The sequence below is a fragment of the Solanum tuberosum genome, unplaced genomic scaffold, assembly GCF_000226075.1.
Source record: "Solanum tuberosum cultivar DM 1-3 516 R44 unplaced genomic scaffold, SolTub_3.0 scf00007, whole genome shotgun sequence".
Taxonomy (NCBI): Eukaryota; Viridiplantae; Streptophyta; class Magnoliopsida; order Solanales; family Solanaceae; genus Solanum; species Solanum tuberosum.
This window is the reverse complement of record NW_006238933.1, coordinates 2,075,408-2,082,534: the sequence shown is the minus strand read 5'-3', so window position 1 is coordinate 2,082,534 and position 7,127 is coordinate 2,075,408.

Here is a 7,127-nt window from a genome sequence, read left to right as displayed (position 1 = left end):
AGTCCACAAGGTTGAGGTTATTCCCGTTCTCTTTGATGGGTGAAGCTACAAAGAGGTTGGCGGAATTCCCATATATTCCAATCATCTCATAACCCAGTTCTTGCAAGATCTCAAAGGTTATTTAGGCTTGGAATGGGGCTGAGGGTTAAGGTATGATAAATTTTGCTCAGTGACATCACCTTTTCAAAGCATTGTTGCAATCATCTTCACCTTTTCTCAAGAACTTTTCATTCTTTTTCACTTGATAACTCAAACTTTGACTTGTCAATCAATTTATTGGAAACCCATTTTTATTTTACCAAACTTTCTCTTTTCATATCAATTTTCAAATTGTTATTCATCACAATCTCTCCTTTTTTATAAGGATGGGTTCCTTTTTTTGTAACACACTTTAAAGTTGAGTCTCACTTCATCTTTCTTTGCCTTCCACTTGGTTTTCTTTCCTTCTTTTTTTCCGCACCCCCAATTTAGGCTTTTGGTCTAAGTTGACTATTCAAACAACCAATGCTTCGAAAAGGATTTATACGTGAGAAGTTAGGGATAATTTGGCTCAATCTATTTCAAGATGGTTGTCAACAAATGATGCCAAAATTGTTGCACACCTTAACAAGGTAGTCACAAAAAGGGTATGAACATTTGGGTTCCCTCTCAAAATTTCTGCCCAAGATCATTTCTTACATTCACCAAAGCTAGACGACTGGACTAAAAATACAAATTCTAAGATTCAAAAAGTATGCTCCAAAGTAAAACCTTACCACACACGACACTTCAAACACAATTATTAAGCATTGCCCATCAAGATCAAAAGCTTACGTGCGATGTTCATTGTAAGGCTCACATAAAAATGCAGCTAGTTAACGCAAGATTCAAAAAGATCATTCAAAAGTGCAGTAAAATCGATTTCTTTTTACAATACCAACACTATATACAATGCTCATCATGAGTAATATCCAAGACATCGATATTGAACATAAATGATCCTCGAATAATTATCAGTGAAAACTAGAGCATTTCAAAGATTCAAAAACTCATGGGGCAATTGATAATGGAGAGACACAAAATTGAGCTACTAATCCATCAAACAACTAAAATAATCCAAAAAAATAACAAGATACTATAATTATCCAAAAGTAAAACTGAAAGTAACAAAATACAATAAAAAGGGGAATATTGGCACAAGTACCCTCACCCCCACCAAAATAAACGTAACAATATCCTCAATGTGTAATAAAAGAAAAAGAGAACTAGATAAGAGGTAAAAGTCCCCCTGACAGGCTATGCTTGTGGAGTTCTGGCATCTTGGGTCTCAGGAGGAGTGATATCATCCTAGGCATCTTGTAGGGACAAAGTAATCACTAGAGGTAGCAAAGGGTCCAACCGGGGCATTAGTGCCTGGTACATCAACATGAGGAATGGTGGAGTCTAAAGAGACTCCACTGGTGCCAACTAAGAAGGTCTTCTCAAGGGATCTCTCCAATAAAGCATGGACCATCGTCTCATCAAGATCCTGAAGCTTCATAAGTGTCATAGCAATCCAATTCTGATCCTCCTCCCTCCTAATCTCCTAATCATCTATCTCTTTATCATCCACATCCTCAACTCTCTCCTCCTCGTCATCATGAGCATCGACATATAAAACCTCACCAATAGTCGTACCACCCGCACTCGGCTGCTCAGCCATGCTCGACACACTAGTAGGCATATCCCTTGGTGCATCAGGCAACAAAATCTCACCCAACAACACAAAAATATCTATAGACCTCAGCTGGTCTAAATCAATCCTAAGAGTACCTATCTCAGCCCTCATCATAGATAGAACATCTGAACTACCCTCAACCTTTTCTCGTGCCTCTAACCTAGTAGTGAGGTTATCTAATCTCTCTCTATGTGAATACTATAGTGGCCTCACGCTGATTTAACATATCTATCATGGGCCAAGGTAGCCTCAATATCCCGATCAATCATCTTGGGCATAAACTTTAAACCCTTACTGCCCTCACATATGGTTATAAGGAAAGATTGCATTTTTGGTAGATCATGACCTAGGTCAAGAGGGGTGAGGATATGCGAGTGGGGGAGGTGCAACAACAATAGAAGTATAGGGAGAGGCATAGTACAGGGCTGGGGTGTACCTGATTGCTCCATAAAAAGAGTGGAAGGATTGGCCTCAGCCTCAAGAGCAACAAGATCTACTACAGGGATAATATCTAGTGGTGGCGCCTTCCACCTAGCCGCATCATTCTATAAGTAATCAGCCTTGATCCTCTGGATGTGATTAGAGGAGGCTAGGGTGATCCATACATCAATCTTCTCCTGAAAAAGAACTCCTTCATTTTCACATTGTTGTGTGATCAAGGCCAGAAATGGAATGGATGTCTACTCTTGTCTGGCACTCATCAATATCTCATAAACAATAAGCCCACCAACACTAATCTCTGTCCTGTCCATGATGCTTCCAACTAGCACAACTTTTGGAAGCTAGAAAATGGAATCATTCTTAGATGACATGATATTGCTACTAATGAACCCGAACAAGTATCTGGAGGCGATGTTCATATGCTTTTCGAAGATTGACTTGCGGTCTGGTTACCATCAGTTGCGAGTCAGGGAAGTTGATATCCCAAAAACAACATTTATGACGAGGTACGACCATTTTGAGTTCCTTGTCATGTCTTTTGGGCTTACAAATGCCCCTGCAGCTTTTATGGATCTTATGAATCGGGTCTTCAAACCATTCTTGGATGAATTTGTGATTGTGTTTATTGATGATATTCTTATATATTCACGGTCAGAAGCAGAGCATGCTGACCACTTGCGAGCTGTATTGGACACTCTCCAAGATTGCAGGTTATATGCTAAATTCTCTAAATGTGATTTTTGGCTTACCTCAGTAGCTATTCTTGGTCATGTTATTACAAGTGAGGGTATTAAGGTTGATGGACAAAAGATTGAAGCAGTGATGACTTGGCCGAGGCCCTTGAATGCAACGGAGGTTTGCAGTTTTTTAGGCTTGGCGGGGTATTACCGAAGGTTTGTGGAGGGATTCTCTTCTATTTCTGCACCACTGACAAAATTGACACATAAAAGCAACGAAGTTTCAGTGGACCGAGGCATGTGAGCAGAGCTTTCATGAACTAAAAAAAAGGCTTACCACTGCACCTGTCCTAACTCTTCCAGATGGTAATGAGGGCTATGTAGTTTATTGTGACGCCTCAAGAATTGGCCTAGGTTGTGTTCTTATGCAGCATGGTAAGGTTATTGCATACGCCTCTAGAAAGTTGCAGAAGCATGAGCAGAATTATCCTACACACGATCTTGAGTTGGCCGCAGTTGTTTTTGCCCTAAAAATTTGGCGACATTATCAATACGGGGTTCTATAGATGTGTTCACCGATCACCAGAGCCTTCAGTATTTACTTAAGCAGAGGGAGTTGAACCTACGACAAAGGAGATGGCTAGAATTGTTAAAGGACTACGATGTTGACATTTTATATCATCCCGACAAAGCTAATGTTGTTGCTGATGCGCTCAGCCGAAAGTCCATGGGTAGTCTAAGTCATGTTGAAGCTGATAAAGCTGGAATTACAAAAGACATATGCCAGCTAGTTAATTTGCAAGTACGCTTGGTAGATGCAGGAGGCGGAGGTGTTGTCATTAAGAATATGGCAGAATCTTCCTTTGTGACTGAAGTGAAAAGGCGGCAACATGAAGATCCTGAGCTTAGGAAATTGAGGGAAAAGATTCCACATCAGCAACGCCCCTTATTTGAGCTAACTGGAGATGGAGTCCATAGATACCAGGGTCACTTATGTGTACCGTCAGTTGGGAAGCTACGTAAAAATATTCTTTCAGAGGCCCATTATTCTAGATATGCATCTCACCCTGGAGCGACGAAGATGTATCAGGACCTTCGACAGGTCTATTGGTGGAATGGCATGAAAAAAGATATTGCGGAGATGGTAGCTGAATGTCTCAACTGTCAACAAGTTAAAGCAGAGCATCAGAGGTCTGGAGGCCTAACCCAATTTATTGAGCTTTCGTTATGGAAATGGGATATGATAAATATGGACTTCATCACTGGTTTGCCTCGTACTCCACGAAGGTTTGATTCCATTTGGGTAATTATCAATAGACTGACAAAATTTGCTCATTTCTTGCTAGTTAGGACGACATATTCAACTGAAGATTATGCTACGCTTTACATTCAGGAAATTGTTCGCCTTCACGGAGTTCCATTATCTATTATCTCAGATCGAGGAGCTCAATTTACAACACATTTTTGGAGATCGTTTCAGAAAGGTCTAGGAACTCAAGTAAATCTTAGCACCGCTTTTCATCCACAAACTGATGGACAGGCATAACGTACTATTCAGACGGTTGAGGATATGTTACGTTCTTCTATGTTGGATTTTAAAGGAAGTTGGGATCAACATCTACCTCTTATTGAGTTCGCTTATAATAACAGCTTTCAAGCTAGTATTCAGATGGCCCTTTACGAAGCACTATACGGGCGGAAGTGTAGGTCCCCAATCGGTTGGTTTGAGCTCAGGGAAGCAGATTTGATAGGTCCCAATCTAGTCCAACAAGCGATTGAAAAGGTTAAGCTTATTAGAGATCGGTTTCATACAACATTGGGTTTTCCTGAAAGTATCGCCTATGAAGGGCATCATGCGATTCGGAAAGAAAGGGAAGCTCAGTCCTAGGTACGTTGGACCATATAAGATTATTCGAAAGATCGGTATGGTGGCATACGAGCTTGATTTTGCCTTCAGAATTGGAAGCAGTTCATCATGTATTTCATGTTTCTATGTTGCGGAAGTGCATTGGAGAGCCTTCACGTATTATACCCATTGAAAATATTTGTATCGCTGAGGATTTATCTTATGCAGAGGTACCAATAGAGATTTTAGATTGGCAAGTAAGAAAGCTTCGAAATAAAGATGTAGCTTCTGTGAAAGTGTTATGGAGAAACAATAACGTCGAGGAAATGAGGAAGGAGTACCCCCAACTGTTTACGACTTAAGGTGAGTCACATTTCAATTATTGGAAAATATTTCTTCACAATGACTTAGTTATATTTTAAGTAGCTTGAAGGTGAAGTTTATATGTCTTCTTATGAGATAGCTATGCAAAGCTTAGTAGTTAAAATTTTCAGAATTTGACTTCAGGTTTGCGACTGTAACAAATATAGATTCGCAAATAAAGTACTTTGAGAAAAAAAGAAAGAAAATACAACCAAGGAATTGTTTAGATCCATTAGCGGACGAATGTTCATAAGTGGGGGAGAATGTAAGATCCCGTAGTTTTTTTTCTCTAATCGTGGATAATATATTTGGCGTAGTATGGCATGGTTATATGAGGTGTATATGACTTTGTATCGTACATTGGAGATTTAAGATTGCAAGTAGGTGGCAATATCAAGGAACTAAACTAAAGTTTTAAGGTCAAAGGAACCCCTCAAACAAAGTTCATGAGAAAAGAAATAGCTCGGGTAGAACTTCGCCCGTTTGAAAGGTTTAACTTGTCCCATACCTTGTGGATAAGCCTATGAGTGTAAAACATGCTGAGAATAGTGTGTTATGAGGTATTATAATAGCACAAGGGTCGTATGTTAAGTTTGGAAGTCAAGAAAATTAGTGAAACTAAAGTCGGCAAAAGTTATCGAAGTTTCTCTAATAATATTTTCTTAACTTTGGGTCAAATGTCTTGGATGTTTTCTCCCAATATACAAAGAGTTATAAGGCCTATAACCCAATAAATTAAAGGCCTACGAGTCTAGTTTGTAACTCACAAAACCCCGTATCTAACCGACATCGGAGTAAGAAGTTATGAGGGTTTTATTACGGACTGTCGGGGCAGAATCCGGGTCGGGTTAAAAATGTGGTATGTCGGCTTACTCAACGTTTTAAGCCATGAAAACATTTCATTTTACTTACAAACCAGAAATAAAGCTTAAGAGAAGGTTCCTATGGAGTACTTTGATGATGAAGGTAAGTTTTTGACGATTTCTAGCATTAAAGTTTGCCCCCGTGCCTAGAAACGTGATCTTTACACGTGGTAATTGTTTACCCCTTCTATTAGCTGCGTTTGGAGTAAGTTTTTAAAGATATAAATTTGTAGTTATTGGAGTTTCTTCAAGGTTTACACTTGGTTAACTAAGGTAATTATCTCGGGACTCTTTTATGATTGTTTTATGAGGTTCTACGGACATTTTGTCAAGTTGAGGCCATTTGGCAAATCTGCCGATTTAAGAACAATTAAGAACTGTTTATAAGTGTGTACCAGGTGTGTATATATAGTGTTTGCGAAGTTTAGGACGTAAGGAACAACTTTCGTGAAGAAGCTATGGCCATTCGAGCGTTCATTGAAAAGGTATGTTAAGGCGAAGCTACGTCCCTCATTTTAGCACCACTCCTGGGAAATTCCTAAAACGCCTAATGTGATATTTTGCTATTCTCTTGCTAGAAAGACCTTCAGTGAAAGGCATTGGGATCACAGCTGAATTATTTTCATGATTCTGTTATATTGATATTTCACTCGTTCGGATAAATAGAGTGTTCGACATCTACACGTCATTTTATCAGTTTCCTTGATTATATGTCCGCACGTATGAATTCGTATTCTTCCTTGGGTGATGTGAATTAAAATGACAAGCGAGACCCTTACTAATTGTGACCAGCCCTCTTTCTCCACTAAGGTTATTATTAAAGAAAAACTTTAAAGTAGCTCACGACCTTCAAAACTCTCAAATATAATTTAAATGTAAACTATTAGAACACTTGGTTTTTGAAATATTTCTTTTATAAATTATCTAGGAACCAAGTTAGGAACTAAGTAAATCACCTTAAACTTGTTATGAATATCAACAAGGTTAGGTTATCCTTATAAATTCGAGTTAACTTTTCAAGCTTATTTGGAAGAACATATCAAGTTCCATGAGATTGTTATATGTTATACAAAAGTGATTATGGGGTTATGAGAACAAGACTACAAATGGGCCAAGATTGGCAACATGACAACAGTAACTCATAGGTGTTATAAATCCATGACATGACATGCTATACATTCTACTCCCGAGCTATAACCGGGAGGTATGGGGCCTATTTCCTATATTTATACGTATGAGAC